Source organism: Notolepis coatsorum (assembly GCF_963971535.1).
Source record: "Notolepis coatsorum genome assembly, contig: SUPER_14_unloc_2, whole genome shotgun sequence".
Taxonomy (NCBI): Eukaryota; Metazoa; Chordata; class Actinopteri; order Aulopiformes; family Paralepididae; genus Notolepis; species Notolepis coatsorum.
In genome coordinates, this window is record NW_028174867.1 from 603,708 (window position 1) to 622,748 (window position 19,041).

The window sequence follows — 19,041 nt, forward strand, 5'->3', positions numbered from 1 at the left end:
ATATTCCAAGATACGAGTATTGATAATTGTTGGGACACATCTTTCCAGAATGCCTTAACTGGTGGGCAGTCCCAATACATGTGCATAAATGTTCCTTCGTCCCCATTTGTACATTGGGAGCATTTGGAGTCTTGTTTAAGCCCCATTTTGCACAGCCTTATAGGAGTCAAGTATGTCCTGTGAATATAGTTCAGATTGATTTGTTGATGATCCGGGTTCCTTGATGTAAGTCGGACATTTGCCCAGGCTCCTTGCCAATCAAAGTCATTTTCCAGGTCTGGTATATCCCTCCTCCAGACAGTGTCTAGTTGAAGGGTTTCATACGAGGACGTTAGTAATTGATAATAAAAACCTGATACAAAACCTCCCAATGTTTCTCTTTCATAGAAAAATTTGTGGTATCTGTGGTGTTCAATTGGTATGAGTAATGGAACACCGTGAGACCTCAGACAAAGTCGTAACTGTATGTAAAAAAGCCATGTGGACTCGGTGAGGTTAAACTTTGTGCATATTTCGACATAACTACAGAGGCCCTGGTTATTAAAAATATCCCCTAATGAGTGTATGCCTTGCTCTTCCCATATAGGGAATCTTATAGGGCGTTTTCCCATTAAGAGTGCATTGTTATTGAATATGGGAGTGTGATTATGCCATTCTTGAGGGTTAGGATATTTCTTTTGTGTTTCCCGCCATGTTCTGATTGCATGGGTAATTATTGGGCCAAATTCTCGCTCACAATGCTTGATTGAAAGTTTAGTGTGTGCTATGTCTTTCAGTCTCTGTGGGGCTACTATGTTTTCTTCTAATTCTCTCCAAGATACCAAAGCCTGGGGGTCAAACCATATCTTCAATGGTCTTAATGTGAAGGCCTTAAAATATTGTAAAAAATCTGGAACTGCCATGCCACCGTCTGCTTTATTTCTCTGTGCGGTGGATCTTTTTATGCGAGGGGGTTTGTTATTCCAAATAAATTTGTATGTGGAGGTTTGTAATCTTTTCCAGTAGCCCTCTGGAGGAGGTAACGGAAGCATTGAGCTGAAGAAATTGATTCTTGGTAATACATCCATCTTAACTATTGATACCCTTGCCTGTACTGAGTTTTTAAGTTTTGCCCACCTGTCCAGGTCGTCTTTGATTTTGTTCTGTATTTTTGTGTAATTGTGCTTCACCGTTTGTCTTATGGTGGGAAATATTTCCACACCCAAGCATCTAAAATGTTTGACCATGGGTATCGCACCTGGGAGGGTTGTGTCTTTTTTTGCACTGATGTTAAGAGGAAGAAAAGCCGACTTAGGCCAATTTATTTTAAATCCCGATAAATCACCAAAGTTCTCTATCAACTTGAGTATATGCGGCAATGTGTTGTTGGGGTTTTGCATGAACAATATTACGTCGTCCGCATATAAACAAATTTTATGTTGTGTGCCCTTGATTACTATTGGTTCTATGTGTTGGGATTGTCTTATAAATTGTGCTAAAGGTTCTAATGATAGATCGAATAGTCCGGGACTAAGAGGGCAACCCTGTCTGGCTGAGCGTGATACCGGAAAGATATCGGAGATGAATGTGCCTGTTGTAATCCTGGCCGATGGGTCCTTGTATAGTACTTTAATCATATCAATGAATCCTTTTCCTAACCCCATCCTTTCTAATACTGCCCATAGAAACGACCATTCCAACCTGTCAAATGCTTTCATAGCATCCAGGGATAGCATCGCCTTAGGTGTGGTGTCCTCTTTGTCTGCATCTAGTACGTGCAGTATTCGCCTTATGTTATCATTGATCAGGCGACCTTTTATGAAGCCTGTTTGGTCCGGATGAACTAAAGACGTCATATGCTTTTGCAATCTGATGGCTAATATCTTAGAGTACAGTTTGACATCGGTTCCGAGGAGGCTTAAAGGTCGGTAACTACCGCACTCAGTGGGGTCTTTGTCTTTTTTGTGAAGAACTGAAATGAGTGCGATATTTTGGTGTTTATGGAAGCTTCCCTCTTTGACTGAGTATAAGATCATATTTAGTAATAAGGGTCCAAATATGTCCCAGCAAGAAATGTACATTTCTGATGGGATACCGTCAATTCCCGGAGCCTTGCCGTTTTTCATTCCGGATATGGCCTTCTTGAGTTCTTCTAATGTGATCGGTGCTTCTAACTGTTTAGCGTCGTCCTCCGAAAGTTTAGGGAGAGTAATTTGATTAAGATATGTGTCTAATTTGTCTTGATCAAAGGTCGTTTCTGAATTATACAAATCGGAGTAGAATTCTTTGAATGTATCGTTTATTATTTTGGGTTCTGTTACTAGAGCTTGTTGTTTCCTAATGGCAGTTATATCTGCAAATTTTGCATTAATTCTTAGTCGCATGGCTAATAGGTGACTAGGTTTAGATCCTTGGAAGTACTGCTGTTGTCTTGTGCTGCGTATTTGCAATTCCGATTTTTGTCTGTATATTGCTTTGATCTCTGTCTTTAGAATGTTAACTTGGTTTTCTAGTCTAGTAGAGTTGTTGTATTTTAAAGAATTAAAAAGCGTTGAGTAAAGCGTTTCCATTTCAGACAGTTTTGTGCATTGATTTTTGCGCAATATGGAGGAAAATCTATCCGTGAAATCCTTGATCATACTCTTTACCGACATCCATAATATTCTGGGATCTTGCACCGAGTTTGCATTATCCCGTAGGAATACTGTGAGAGCTTCTTTAATTTGTGTAATGAATTCCTTGTTGTTAAGCAGCATAGAATTAAAACGCCATCTTGGGGCCCGGGAAGATAGTGTACCAAATGTTGCTTTCAGGATTAAGTAGCAGTGATCTGATAGCGCATTGGGTGTCATTTCCACTTCATATTTATCAAATATTCTCGGGGATGCAAAGACGTAATCAATTCTGGATAGTGTGTTGTGTCTCGCCGAACGACAGGAGTACTTGCGGGTCATGGGATTAAGTGAACGCCATAAATCAATTACCCCTGTTGATTTTGACCAATCTTTTAATGCTTTAGATGAATTTTTTTGTTCGCTGGAAAAGGTAAGGTAAGTTTTGTCCATCCTTGGGTTCCAAATGGCATTAAAATCCGCACCTATTATATATGAGTACTCGGGATGGTTTAACATTTCTCCGGTTAGTGAAGTGAAGAAACCCACTTCGTACAAATTTGGGGCATATACCGCTGCCAACGCAATTTTCCTGTTATTGTGTATAATCCTAGCTATAGTTATGCGCCCCTCAGCATCCGACCATACCCCTTTCAATTCGATATTTAATTTGCGTCTGACGACTATGGCTACCCCTCTAGTTCTCGTAACAAAAGAAGAGTGACTAATATTATGGTATATGTTATCCGCTAACGTATTTATGTCTTCCTCTAAAATGTGCGTTTCGCTTAATAGAGCCACGTCCACATGTTCTTTTTTCATCAGTGTGAGCACGCTTTTGCGTTTGTGTTGTTTGTTTATCCCACCGGTGTTCCATACCATTATATTCAAACTAGCCATAATCTATGCATGTTTTTGTGTAGTTTTTGGTAATGCTTCTGGAGTGCGAAGCTACAATAGATGTACATCCAATTAATGAGGTCCCGTTGAGAGCTGAGCTTAAAAACATATATATATACAAATAAAAATCCCCTATTTTCCCCTCACCCAGAAAGTCGTACAGGCCTGTGTTCCAAAATCACATCCTCCGCGATTGACTTTCTCCCATAGTCCACCGGATTGCCCAAACTGAGCATTGTAATCTTAATCTTCCTATGCTAATTGCCATAGGATCTAACATTTCCATTCTATTGCAATAGAATGTCGCTTTTGGTCTTGCACCTTCCCTTACTGTAATGAAGTATTGTGATAAATGACAAAAAATTAAAAATAAAAAAGAGAACAAACTTTCATCGACATATTCATTTGAACCCTCTACTAACGTGTGGGAAAAAAGGAAAAAAGGAAAAGATTGTAGAGCAATATTGACACCTTAATGTGAAGAACAGTGGAAAAGAACAATGTAAGTTAAAATATATATAAAAAATAGAGTAATGAGAAGAAAACATTAAATAAAATAAAAATTAAAGGAAAGATATAGATAAGGAATGAGAGATAGAATAATTATTAACGTGGAGAAGCCACTAGAACCGAATTAACAGATTAGATAAGATAGAAAAGCAGAGCCTTTTAGAGCTTCAATGTGCCAGTCACCATCAATGGAGTGATTACTTAAATTGTTAGAATAACCTTGTAGTGTTCATACGTTTAGGTGTGGTTAATTTTTAAAGTATTATTAAGGACTTATTGAACTTCATTCAATTGATTATCTGCTATGTGTATACACACCGGATGTTTATTGTTAGAGTTGTAGGCCTTCGTTGTCATGGTGCCTTATATTCTAGAAGGTTGTAGAGTATACTAGTGCAATAGACTATTTTTATGTTCCAGAATGATCTAAGAGACCCAGGGCATTTGAGCGATAAACCCAGAATATTCCAGATAGATCTTTTTGCAATGATATGTATTTGTCTCCCCAGAGACCAGAGTCTGAAATTATAATGTATTACGAATCGTATTATACACAGTACACATTGTTATAGATGGCTTGCATATCGTCTGCTACCTTGATGAACACAATAAAGTCATTCTAACACTGGTATACATTGAGAAAGAGGCTTATCTGTTTCCGGCATTGTCGTCCTGCCTTGGGTTATTTGCTCCATTTCGATTCAGAAAATCCTCAGCTTCTTTAGGTGTGTATACACCAGACCTGTGGCCGTCACTGCCCACGAATGATAACAGCGCCGGGTATGATAACCTTGGCTTGTGACCAGATTTGAACAGCTTTTGCATCACCTCCTTGTATGGTAGACGTCGAATGATGGCTTCTTTGCTCAAATCTTCGTAGATAAATATTGATTTATCACCATAATTCAGATTCCCACGTTGGATGCGAGCAAATTTGATGATGTCATCCCTTGTTGTAGTCTTCCGCAGAGTAACAATGATGACTCTTGGCCCGATGTTTCTTTGCCCCCGAGAACCGATTCTGTAAACATGGTCCACTTCTGGCACTGTGTTTGGATCGTTGTTACCCAAAATCGTTGATAGCACTGTTGGAAAGTTGGCATCTTCGCAGTTTACTGCTTCATCAAGCCCTACAATGCGGATGTTATTCCGCCTGTGGTAGCGTTGGGATTCTAGTAGCCTCTCCGTCGCTTCGTTTTTAACCACTTGTATTTCCCTCCGGTATTCTTCTTTCACACTTTCTATCTCTTTTTCCATCTCTGTCATGCCACCTTCGTTCGCCTTGACTGCCCGTGTAATTTCTGTCACCGTATTCTCCACTGTCGTGATTCGCATGGACTGTACAGCGACCGCTCTCATAACCTCTTCGAATTTAGTATCGATGTGTGCAACGTGTAATTTGAAAGCGACCATCTGTTCTTTCATCAGGATAGTCAGAGAGTTGAAGTCGGGTTGTGTAATTGCACTGCTTGTGTCAGTTGATGTTATGGGTGCAGTGAGGGATCCGATGGATATGTTTGCTATTATCTTCTCAAAATCACCTGCTTTATCCTTCACGGTACTTTTTCCTGTCGTTCCTGTTATGTTGTCATCTATTGTCTCCCTCTCGGGGCCAGTAGTCCTTGGTCCCGGTGTATTCTCCTCTATATTCCCCACGTTGGGGCTTGTCACAGACGGATCTGCCGCAGCGTCGCCTGTTATTTTTCTTGAGCGTGTTTCAATCGGCGCCGTTGGAATTGCTGTTTCTTGTTTCTTTCCACCCTTTTTCTTATCCTTATCCATGTTGTCTTTTGATATAGTTAGTAGAAGGTCTTATCAATACATACGATGTGGTTTAATCTCTTTTGGTATTGTCCAAATAAGGTTTTTAAACGAAATTAACGTTAACGGGAGCGGAGCTATAACCAAATGCGTGCGCTACATATTGCAGCTAAAGCGGAAGTTTCGGGTCATGTTTTGTAAACTAACGTTATGTTTAGAATGGAATGAATACATGGGTCTGGAAAGATAGTTAGCTCAAAGATAATCCGGCCTGTTTAACCACTAGCTTCTGTTAGCTAATGAAGGCTAATGCTGGCTGAGCAAGGAAACTAACAGTAAACGTTTTTACATGAAATACAGCCCAAAAACCCTGCTGACAAACGTTTGCTTATTAAATACATTCTATACTATAATAATACAAACGTTTCATTGCCTCTCTGTGATGACAAAGTTGTTTAAATAAGGGGAGAAAAGTAGCTAAAACCAATGTATTTGGATGGGACAGGAAGTACCATTCGCAACCGGAAGTCAGCCGGAAGTGCCTACTTTCAGGTTGTGCAAGTGGAGAATTGTATAAGGGGATGCAGACCAGAGAAAGACGTTTTTGTCTTGTTTACATCAGGGTCATTAATACTGCTGGAGCATTGGTTCATTTTTGGTCCGATTTTTCCTTGCACGATTTTGCGCGCCGCGTGGGAGAAGATTCGAGACACATATTCGGTTGCAAAAAGGTGTCCCACGGTCTCCTCTGTGGCCGTGAATATTTTCACGCGGATCGGAATCACGGCGCGCCCGTGGGACACTTTTCCGTTTCGGCAAGTTTATTCCACGCTTGCGGCTTTCCTTTTCTAAGCATGTTCGGGGCTACATGTGAATAAGTAAAAGTTGAGGGACGCCCAGATGTTTCCACGATAGAACGCTCGGGTGGATCTCATAATAGGCTCACTTAATACAGCGTTTTTAAAATCAAGCGACATTTTCAGGGTCGCGAGCCGACCTTTTCCCCTCGTTTTCGATGATGGAAGTGATTTAGGAAAAGCTTCGGCACGCCGAGCGGTACCCGTGGAGTTAATCTCGCGAGGACAGGGCAATATTCGGCCCGTGGGAGCAGTCACGGGTTAATACAATGTTCAGAGTGCAGAGGGGAGGTGTGCAGAGAGGAGGCCACACTCAGGATTCTTCTCACAGCCCCGTTTTAAACTTTTAGGGTGTGGCAGTCAGCTCGAATCTGATTGGCTAGGATCGGATTTGGACTCTAGATACATGAATCACATGGTTGAGGCTGGAGAAAGAGACTTACCCCCTGCCTCCTCTCCTCTATAGCTGCAGTGAGCACAGTGAGTCTGACAGTGTGTTAGAGGGAGTGAGAAGGAGAAGAGGGAGACATTTAAAAAAAAAAAAAAAAAAATTATAACACAGATGCACAGATGAAAAAGAATGTAAACTATATTAAAAAAAAATTATATATATATATATATATATTTTTTTCATATTTCATATTTGATATTAATTCATATTTTAATAGGGAGGCCTGGCTTCCGTTGGCTTCCATAAGGATTCGCCACTGCTGTGAGGCTCCACATGCTTGTTTGGTTGAGGTCTGAACTCTCAAATTGCCCATAAATATCGTTTTTGTGGGTATTGTCCAGTTGTTTCTGTGTGGTTTTATCTGCCCAAAATTCAAGCAAGCATGAAAAGCATTACAGTAACGACGTTGTGTGTGTCACGCCCCCCGCTCCCACTGGCCCGCATCCGAAACCACCTAATCCAACTGTCCCAGGTTCAGCGGGGGGTAAAACGAATCAGCGCCGGTTCGATCCCAAAAGGGGTGTGTCCGTCTGAGTGAGAACACTCCCCCCCGTCCCCGGGGGCGCTGATTCGACCCCAATAGGTGAGTGAGAAAGCCCCTATGCAGCTGCTCCATGGTGGGTGTGAACCACCACACTAGCCTGGCGTTCAGCGCTCCACAGCCACGGTGGTGGTTTACATCGACACCTAGCTAAGTGTTCACAGATGGTGACGGGACAGACCCCCCCCCCCCCACCCGTGGAAACTTTATTATGAGAAGTTTTCATCTCACCTGAAGACTCCAGCAGTAGACACAAGGAAATACTATATTCAAGGTTAATTGGCAAAGAATACAACATGTCTTTGAGTCGTTATATCTCTGATACTCCCTCTCTCTCTCCTTCTCTCTCCTTCTCCCTCCCTCCCTCCCTCCCTCTCTTTCTTCCTCAATCTTCTTAACAAGTTACTGAAAAATGTGTTTCCAATTACGCAGCAACGAGGGAGACTCTCAAGTGTGCGTGCGTGTGTGCGTGTGTGTGTGTGTGTGTTTGTGACGTCATGTTCAAACAGCGGTCCTCTCTCTTGTCGAATGTGTGGCAGCAGTCTGTCGAGAGAGAGAGAGAGAGAGAGAGAGAGAGAGAGAGAGAGAGAGAGAGAGAGAGAGAGAGAGAGAGAGAGAGGGGGGGGAGAGAGAGAGACAGAGAGAGAGAGAGAGAGAGAGAGAGAGAGAGAGAGAGAGAGAGAGAGAGAGAGAGAGAGAGAGAGAGAGAGAGAGAGATAGACAGAGAGAGAGAGAGTGAGAGAGAGAGAAAGGGGGGGAGAGAGAGAGAGAGAGAGAGAGAGAGAGAGAGAGAGAGAGAGAGAGAGTGGAGAGAGAGAGAGAGAGAGAGAGAGAGAGAGAGAGAGAGAGAGAGAGAGAGAGAGAGAGAGAGAGAGAGAGAGAGAGAGTTGAGCACGGAGAGGCACCGCCACTATCCCATCTGGGGAGACAGATACCGAGGAGGACACGCACTGTGGGGCTTTTTGACGGGACGTAAAATGAACAGGCTGGATGTCAATATACTATTGATTTGGATTTGGAAATGATCGATAAACGATCGATGCATCTCTGAGCGCTGTCGCGGTTATTATTATTCCAAGGAGTTGTGTCCCGTTGGAGGAGTTTTACGCACCGTGTTGGACTCCCGTCCCGGCACCGACTCACGGGAGTCACACTAACCCGCCTCCTGCTCCTCTCACTCGGGGGTAACAACACTGTAAGTACGGCAAGAGTTCTTACCTCTAACTTAATCAAAACCATTCCTCTTTGAATACAACGTTTACAAACCAACAACCTACACCCCTGGCTTTACGCATTCTCTCATTTCTCTTTTTCTCTTTGAAATTGGCTTTTTTTTTTCTTTTTTTTTTCTTTTTTTTTTTGTATAATCATAAATATACTGTACCTGCTGCCACGTGGCAGAGCTGATGCCCTCAGTGCAGATACAGCGGGTTCTGATCGCGTTCACAGACGCCTGGATCTTGTTTCTTGTTTCAGTCAGCGACGTGCAGAGCGGACCGTTATCTCTCTCACTGCGAGGCGCCGCTGGAGGTCGTCCACGAGACTGATTGATTGATTGATTGATTGATTGATTGATTGATTGATTGATTGATTGATTGATTGATTGATTGAACATTTTATTAACAGATTGCAGAATGGGTACAATACAGTACAGCTCAATACACACAATTGTTAAGGGGATGCAGACCAGAGAAAGACTTTCGTCTTGTTTACATCAGGGTCCCCCATTTTCAATTCATCATAACATATTAGGGATGCTCGATATTGGCTTTTTTACCGATACCGATATTCCGATATTGTCCAACTCTTAATTTCCGATACCGATATCAACCGATATCAACCGATACCGATATATGCAGGGTTTCCCCGTCCAAAAAACTGAATAATTTCAGGTAACTAATAATTTCACTGGATATATATATAACAAATATTGTTATTGTTTTTTTTTTGTTTTTAAACCGATACCGATATTTTCCGATATCACATTTTGGGGGGCTTCTTGCGCCAGGACCTTATCAAACTCTAGGAATTATTGGAGCAATATTTGTGCAGCTGAAATGAGCGGAAAGAACAGCGGCCGGTCAGTTCAGTCTGGGAGAAAACGTTAAAGACATCTGTCTCGATTCTCCACGCTGGTGTGGATTTGGGGGACGTGTTTGGAATTTTGGAATTTGTCTGAGCTTTAGAATTTTTTTTTCTTCTTTTGCACCGCGATGGAACCCTCAGCCACCTCTCTCTCTCTCTCTCTCTCCACCTCTCTCTCTCTCCACCTCTCTCTCTCTCCACCTCTCTCTCTCTCCACCTCTCTCTCTCCACCTCTCTCTCTCTCTCCACCTCTCTCTCTCTCTCTCCACCTCTCTCTCTCTCTCTCTCTCCACCTCTCTCTCTCTCCACCTCTCTCTCTCTCCACCTCTCTCTCTCTCTCCACCTCTCTCTCTCTCCACCTCTCTCAATTCAATTCAAATTATTGACATGGGAAACATACGTTTAGATTGCCAAAGCCAAACAAAACAAAACAATCAAACAGGGAAATCAAAAGAAATCAGTACATTACAGAAGGAATTTCTTGTATGGTTGGCAGTGGTTGTATTCCGTTGGATGTCCTTTTCTTGTCACAGCAGCTCACAAATCTTGCTGCTGTGTTTGCACATTGTTGTATTTCTCCCAGTAGGTATGGGAGTTTTGAGTTATTGTTCATGTTTTCATAGTCTCTTTGGGTGTTTGCAATTTGTGGGAAGTATATGTCTCTGATGTCTTGGTATAGTGGGCAGGTTGAAGTATCTCTGATGTCTTGGTATAGTGGGCAGGTTGAAGTATATTTCTCTGATGTCTTGGTATAGTGGGCAGGTTGAAGTATCTCTGATGTCTTGGTATAGTGGGCAGGTTGAAGTATATGTCTCTGATGTCTTGGTATAGTGGGCAGGTTGAAGTATATTTCTCTGATGTCTTGGTATAGTGGGCAGGTTGAAGTATCTCTGATGTCTTGGTATAGTGGGCAGGTTGAAGTATATGTCTGTGATGTCTTGGTATAGTGGGCAGGTTGAAGTATCTCTGATGTCTTGGTATAGTGGGCAGGTTGAAGTATATTTCTCTGATGTCTTGGTATAGTGGGCAGGTTGAAGTATCTCTGATGTCTTGGTATAGTGGGCAGGTTGAAGTATCTCTGATGTCTTTGTATAGTGGGCAGGTTGAAGTATATGTCTGTGATGTCTTGGTATAGTGGGCAGGTTGAAGTATCTCTGATGTCTTGGTATAGTGGGCAGGTTGAAGTATATTTCTCTGATGTCTTGGTATAGTGGGCAGGTTGAAGTATCTCTGATGTCTTGGTATAGTGGGCAGGTTGAAGTATATTTCTCTGATGTCTTGGTATAGTGGGCAGGTTGAAGTATCTCTGATGACTTGGTATAGTGGGCAGGTTGAAGTATATTTCTCTGATGTCTTGGTATAGTGGGCAGGTTGAAGTATATTTCTCTAATGTCTTGGTATAGTGGGCAGGTTGAAGTATCTCTGATGTCTTGGTATAGTGGGCAGGTTGAAGTATATGTCTGTGATGTCTTGGTATAGTGGGCAGGTTGAAGTATCTCTGATGTCTTGGTATAGTGGGCAGGTTGAAGTATATTTCTCTGATGTCTTGGTATAGTGGGCAGGTTGAAGTATCTCTGATGTCTTGGTATAGTGGGCAGGTTGAAGTATATTTCTCTGATGTCTTGGTATAGTGGGCAGGTTGAAGTATATTTCTCTGATGTCTTGGTATAGTGGGCAGGTTGAAGCATCTCTGATGTCTTGGTATAGTGGGCAGGTTGAAGTATATGTCTCTGATGTCTTGGTATAGTGGGCAGGTTGAAGTATATGTCTCTGATGTCTTGGTATAGTGGGCAGGTTGAAGTATCTCTGATGTCTTGGTATAGTGGGCAGGTTGTAGCTCAGTTTCCACCTCTTCTTGTGTGCAGTGGGTGCACAGTCTGTCTTCTCTTGGGAGCCAGGTCTGCCTATGGCGGCCTTTCTCGATGGCTAGGCTTTGTGGCTAGGCTAGTGCTCGCTGAGTCTGTACCTAGTCTCTCTCTCGCACGCTCGCTCTCACCACCCCTATCTCTCTTCCTCTCCACCTTTCTCTCTCTGTGTGTCTCTCTCTCCACCTCTCTCTCTCGCACGCTCGCTCTCACCACCCCTCTCTCTCTCTTCCTCTCCACCTTTCTCTCTCTGTGTCTCTCTCTCTCCACCTCTCTCTCTCGCACGCTCGCTCTCACCACCCCTCTCTCTCTCTTCCTCTCCACCTCTCTCTCTGTGTCTCTCTCTCTCCACCTCTCTCTCTCGCACGCTCGCTCTCACCACCCCTCTCTCTCTCTTCCTCTCCACCTCTCTCTCTGTGTCTCTCTCTCACCACCCCTCTCTCTCTCTTCCTCTCCACCTCTCTCTCTGTGTCTCTCTCTCTCCCCCTCTCTCTCTCGCACGCTCGCTCTCACCACCCCCCTCTCTCTCTATGTCTCTCGCTCTCACCACCCCTCGCTCTCTCTTCCTCTCTCCACCTCTCTCAAACATCTTTGAGCTGTTCGAAAAATCAATTTTCATGCAGCGATACGCATCTGTTATTCCAGCACACATGTATCCAAAATGTCAGTGCATTTCTATAAGCGTCAACGAATGAGCCAGCTGCCCCATTCTCTGCTGATGTTGGCCCCCTCCCAGTTACTACAGCCGTGGTGCTATACTGCCTCTAGAGTTACTACATGGTGCTATACTGCCTCTAGAGTTACTACATGGTGCTATACTCCCTCTAGAGTTACTACAGGGTGCTATACTGCCTCTAGAGTTACTACATGGTGCTATACTCCCTCTAGAGTTACTACAGGGTGCTATACTCCCTCTAGAGTTACTACAGGGTGCTATACTCCCTCTAGAGTTACTACATGGTGCTATACTCCCTCTAGAGTTACTACATGGTGCTATACTCCCTCTAGAGTTACTACATGGTGCTATACTGCCTCTAGAGTTACTACATGGTGCTATACTCCCTCTAGAGTTACTACAGGGTGCTATACTCCCTCTAGAGTTACTACAGGGTGCTATACTCCCTCTAGAGTTACTACAGGGTGCTATACTGCCTCTAGAGTTACTACAGGGTGCTATACTGCCTCTAGAGTTACTACATGGTGCTATACTCCCTCTAGAGTTACTACATGGTGCTATACTCCCTCTAGAGTTACTACATGGTGCTATACTCCCTCTAGAGTTACTACAGGGTGCTATACTCAGGCATTAAAGCGTTCCGTCTTGGGACGGATATCCGTCCATTTGATTTGGAGATTCCGTCATTTGATTTGGAGTCGTGACGGATTTTAACCTGAGCCAATCAGAGGCGTCAAATATCCTTTTTTCCCCTACCGCGGCCGCACCAAGCAGTCATTTGCGAGCAATCGACAAATTCTCAGGCAAATGCAACCAACCAGAAGGCGAGATTGTTCTGAGTTTACAGCCCTTTCACCCGCCTCCGCTGTGCTCAGCACCAATGGGAAGCGCCCATTTTGAGACTCTCTAGCGTCTAGCTCTACTCGCGAGTAAACTTGACTCATCAACACCATGCGGCAACTTTTTACGAGACCGTAAGTTCATTTGACTTATTCTAGTCTAAAGAAACATATATATTACTATTGCTATTGATAAATCTAGGTAACGTGAATGCCACAAAACGAATGCCTTTTGTTAATCAGAACGTTATTTACGCGACAAGCAGTGTGTTGTTGTCGTTGTTGTTGTTGTTGGTGGTGTTTCGTGTGTGTGCTTGCGCCGCTCGCTTTCTGATAAATGTATGAATGTTGATAAATCTAGATAACGTTAATGCCACAAAACGAATGACTTTGTTAATCAGAACGTTATTTGCGGTATCAATTGTTTTTAAGCTCAATAAACGTCTTTCTCCCATTTGTCCGGGAGATCTCTGGGTAACAGTACTGTATATTTGCATATCATATATGTCACAAATGTAACATTACTATATACCTGTATGTCATGTATGTCACTATGAATTGAAAACGGGGGACCCTGATGTAAACAAGACGAACGTCTTTCTCTGGTCTGCATCCCCTTAACAATTGTGTGTATTGAGCTGTACTGTATTGTACCCATTCTGCAATCTGTTAAATATTGATTGATTGTTATTAACAGATTGCAGAATGGGTACAGTACAGCTCAATACACACAATTGTTAAGGGGATGCAGACCAGAGAAAGACTTTCGTCTTGTTTACATCAGGGTCCCCCATTTTCAGTTCATCATAACATATATGACACACATGACATACAGATAGACAATACTGCTACATCTATACATTTATGACATACCAGATTTACAAATACAGTAGCCTATTGTTTGTTTGTGATACAAAAATAGTCTCAAAAGAGTATATACATTTGACGAAGAAACTGTACATTGGAGGTGGTTGGGTGGGATGGGGGGGGGGTTGTAACTATACATTGGATTATCGACAAAACCTTACTTGGTCCCAAGAAGAGGGTCTCGTGTATTAAATAAAGTTTTCATTCATTCATTCACTCTGGATCTTGTAAATCCAGTAGCAATACACACAATTGTTAAGGGGATGTAGACCAGAGAAAGGCGTTTGTCTTGTTTACATCATCAGGGTCCCCCATTTTCAATTCATAGTGACATTTATGACATACACAACATACACATGACATCATGACATTTATGACATAGGGACATACATGCCTTACAGGTATATAGTAATAGTACTGTTACATTTGTCACATATACGATATGCAAATATACAGTACTGTTACCCAGAGATCCTAACAGTAAATATATACATATGATGAGGAGGAGACTGTACATTAGGAGGGGGTGAGTGAGTGGGTGGTAAATAAATATATACAAACGGTGGGGAGGAGACTGTCCATTGTTGTTGTGGCATAATTGCGAAACGTGTTTAGTCCCTTGTTTGTATGATAACAAGCCATTTAGTTCATGGTTCAAAGTGGGGAGGGGTGCTAGCTCGCCATCAATCAGAAGCTAGCCACAAGACTTGCATTCACGCTCTCCAGCACACAACAGTAGGGTCTCTATAGTCACAGTCAGGACAGTAGGCTCGCTCTACAAGTAGGCTCCCTTAAAACGCTAACGCTATTAAAAAAAAAATACAGTAGAGGTTAAAATAAGAATATGACTTGGCCAGAAAAAAAGTTCAGTCAGGAGATTTTTTTTTGCTTTAATCCCTGGCTATACTCCCTCTAGAGTTACTACAGGGTGCTATACTCCCTCTAGAGTTACTACAGGGTGCTATACTCCCTCTAGAGTCACTACATGGTGCTATACTCCCTCTAGAGTTACTACAGGGTGCTATACTCCCTCTAGAGTTACTACATGGTGCTATACTGCCTCTAGAGTTACTACAGGGTGCTATACTCCCTCTAGAGTTACTACATGGTGCTATACTCCCTCTAGAGTTACTACATGGTGCTATACTCCCTCTAGAGTTACCACAGGGTGCTATACTCCCTCTAGAGTTACTGCATGGTGCTATAGTCCCTCTAGAGTTACTACAGGGTGCTATACTCCCTCTAGAGTTACTACAGGGTGCTATACTCCCTCTAGAGTTACTACAGGGTGCTATACTCCCTCTAGAGTTACTACAGGGTGCTATACTCCCTCTAGAGTTACTACAGGGTGCTATACTCCCTCTAGAGTTACTACAGGGTGCTATACTCCCTCTAGAGTTACTACAGGGTGCTATACTCCCTCTAGAGTTACTACATGGTGCTATACTCTCTCTAGAGTTACTACATGGTGCTATACTCCCTCTAGAGTTACTACATGGTGCTATACTCCCTCTAGAGTTACCACAGGGTGCTATACTCCCTCTAGAGTTACTACATGGTGCTATACTGCCTCTAGAGTTACTACATGGTGCTATACTCCCTCTAGAGTTACTACAGGGTGCTATACTGCCTCTAGAGTTACTACATGGTGCTATACTCCCTCTAGAGTTACTACAGGGTGCTATACTCCCTCTAGAGTTACTACATGGTGCTATACTCCCTCTAGAGTTACTACAGGGTGCTAAACTCCCTCTAGAGTTACTACATGGTGCTATACTCCCTCTAGAGTTACTACATGGTGCTATACTCCCTCTAGAGTTACTACATGGTGCTATACTCCCTCTAGAGTTACCACAGGGTGCTATACTCCCTCTAGAGTTACTACATGGTGCTATACTGCCTCTAGAGTTACTACTTGGTGCTATACTCCCTCTAGAGTTACTACATGGTGCTATACTCCCTCTAGAGTTACTACTTGGTGCTATACTCCCTCTAGAGTTACTACATGGTGCTATACTGCCTCTAGAGTTACTACATGGTGCTATACTCCCTCTAGAGTTACTACATGGTGCTATACTCCCTCTAGAGTTACTACTTGGTGCTATACTCCCTCTAGAGATACTACATGGTGCTATACTGCCTCTAGAGTTACTACAGGGTGCTATACTTCCTCTAGAGTTACTACATGGTGCTATACTCCCTCTAGAGTTACTACATGGTGCTATACTCCCTCTAGAGTTACTACATGGTGCTATACTCCCTCTAGAGTTACTACATGGTGCTATACTCCCTCTAGAGTTACTACTATACATGGTGCTATACTCCCTCTAGAGTTACTACATGGTGCTATACTCCCTCTAGAGTTACTACATGGTGCTATACTGCCTCTAGAGTTACTACAGGGTGCTATACTCCCTCTAGAGTTACTACAGGGTGCTATACTGCCTCTAGAGTTACTACATGGTGCTATACTCCCTCTAGAGTTACTACATGGTGCTATACTCCCTCTAGAGTTACTACAGGGTGCTATACTGCCTCTAGAGTTACTACATGGTGCTATACTGCCTCTAGAGTTACTACATGGTGCTATACTCCCTCTAGAGTTACTACATGGTGCTATACTCCCTCTAGAGTTACTACATGGTGCTATACTCCCTCTAGAGTTACTACATGGTGCTATACTCCCTCTAGAGTTACTACATGGTGCTATACTCCCTCTAGAGTTACCACAGGGTGCTATACTCCCTCTAGAGTTACTACATGGTGCTATACTCCCTCTAGAGTTACTACAGGGTGCTATACTCCCTCTAGAGTTACTACAGGGTGCTATACTCCCTCTAGAGTTACTACATGGTGCTATACTCCCTCTAGAGTTACTACATGGTGCTATACTCCCTCTAGAGTTACTACATGGTGCTATACTCCCTCTAGAGTTACTACAGGGTGCTATACTCCCTCTAGAGTTACTACATGGTGCTATACTCCCTCTAGAGTTACTACATGGTGCTATACTCCCTCTAGAGTTACTACAGGGTGCTATACTCCCTCTAGAGTTACTACATGGTGCTATACTCCATCTAGAGTTACTACATGGTGCTATACTCCCTCTAGAGTTACTACAGGGTGCTATACTCCCTCTAGAGTTACTACATGGTGCTATACTCCCTCTAGAGTTACTACATGGTGCTATACTCCCTCTAGAGTTACTACAGGGTGCTATACTCCCTCTAGAGTTACTACAGGGTGCTATACTCCCTCTAGAGTTACTACATGGTGCTATACTCCCTCTAGAGTTACTACAGGGTGCTATACTCCCTCTAGAGTTACTACAGGGTGCTATACTCCCTCTAGAGTTACTACAGGGTGCTATACTGCCTCTAGAGTTACTACATGGTGCTATACTCCCTCTAGAGTTACTACAGGGTGCTATACTCCCTCTAGAGTTACTACAGGGTGCTATACTCCCTCTAGAGTTACTACAGGGTGCTATACTCCCTCTAGAGTTACTACATGGTGCTATACTGCCTCTAGAGTTACTACATGGTGCTATACTCCCTCTAGAGTTACTACAGGGTGCTATACTTCCTCTAGAGTTACTACATGGTGCTATACTCCCTCTAGAGTTACTACATGGTGCTATACTCCCCCTAGAGTTACTACAGCTTGGTGCTATAGGTGTAACGTTTGGGGTTTGGCTCTCCTCAGGGAGCAAAGCCCTAGCGTTTCCTGGTGGTATTTGACCTGTCTATCTACCCTGATTGCATTAATTGGTACCTGGTGTGTCTAGTTAACGTGGCTCTATGCTCTTCCGTGTCACTACAGACACTGTAAGTCTATCGCCAGTATATCCGCGAGTAATGCCGTTGTGAGTAAAGACTTATCGCTCCTGCCATGGGGAATAAGTCCGTTCGCCATTTGTTTAGTTGTCGTGTGAAATGATTATTGAAAGTGTACCTGGATGCGTGTGTCTGCAGCGCCATCGTTCGCCGTGTATAGTATTTAGCTTATCCCGTTTTGGAGACTTGCTTTCTCCCCTTTATTTTTCCCTGTTTAGTGCTTTTGTTTTCGTGTCGCGTTTTGTGGAGACTGAGCTGTCTCTCCTTCTGTTCGCTACGTATCCACGTGTCACTCACTGTACTCAGAAATAAAGAGTATTGCTTATATTGTGAAAATCAACTCCTGCATCCCGTCTTCTCTGTTCTGGGTCCAACACACATACCCAACCGTAACAATAGACCCCCTCCGGACAGAATATAATACACTGAACTGTGATTTTGATCGGCGCTCCTGAAGTTCAACAAGAACACGCTTTCTCGCTGAACTCTATAATCTCCGGGCCACGGAGGACGGGCACCTTTTCAGAGACCAACATAGACGGGCACCTTTTCAGAGACCAACATAGACGGGCACCTTTTCAGAGACCAACATAGACGGGCACCTTTTCAGAGACCAACATAGACGGGCACCTTTTCAGAGACCAACATAGACGGGCAGAGTTGCCCAAGAGACAATGACCAATGCCGTTCATTCATCAAGTTCCTGTCTTCAAGTTCAAGTTTTGTTTTATCTGTCACATATAAAGTACATGTAGTACATTACAGTGAAATACTTGGTTCTGTTCTGAGAATGTGCTTCATACAGTAAACAGAATAAAGTTCAAACAATACAATACAAACTAAAGTACAACCTAAAGTACAAAGTGCAAACAATGAGGTACAAAATGCAAACCTTTTAAAATGAGGTATGGATGTAGTGCAACTCTTTTTGTAATAAATAGATACAAAATATGGTGCAGTGTAAAAACGGCTTGTGTTCCTTACGGGTTGTTCATCTCAGCCACGCCTCCTCATTCTGGCTGAAGGCATCACTTCCCCCGTCGCCTCAAATTGGTCCCTGTGTGATCATTTAATTTAGGATTTCAAACATTGTTTGCCTCTAAATGCCATGAGCACTGTGCCAGACGGTGGATAGCTTTTCAATATGGCACATATTGTCATCAAGTCGCGTCAAGTTAAATGTATTTGTGTAACGATGGGCTTCACAGATCAACAAGTAACATCCCAATAGATCCACCTTACAATCCACAGTGTTACAACAG

At 43.0% G+C, this 19,041-nt stretch overlaps 1 protein-coding gene across 1 annotated transcript in view; it reads left to right on the plus strand.

Annotated features, from left to right (window-relative positions):
* Positions 1-8,552: 8,552 nt before the first annotated feature.
* LOC311241264 (lysophosphatidic acid receptor 1-A) overlaps positions 8,553-19,041 on the plus strand; it is a gene marked incomplete at its 3' end in the record, with an annotated part of 98,272 nt that continues 87,783 nt past the window's right edge. The window contains exon 1 of the mRNA XM_084338438.1: positions 8,553-8,806. The remainder of the gene's footprint in view (positions 8,807-19,041) is intronic.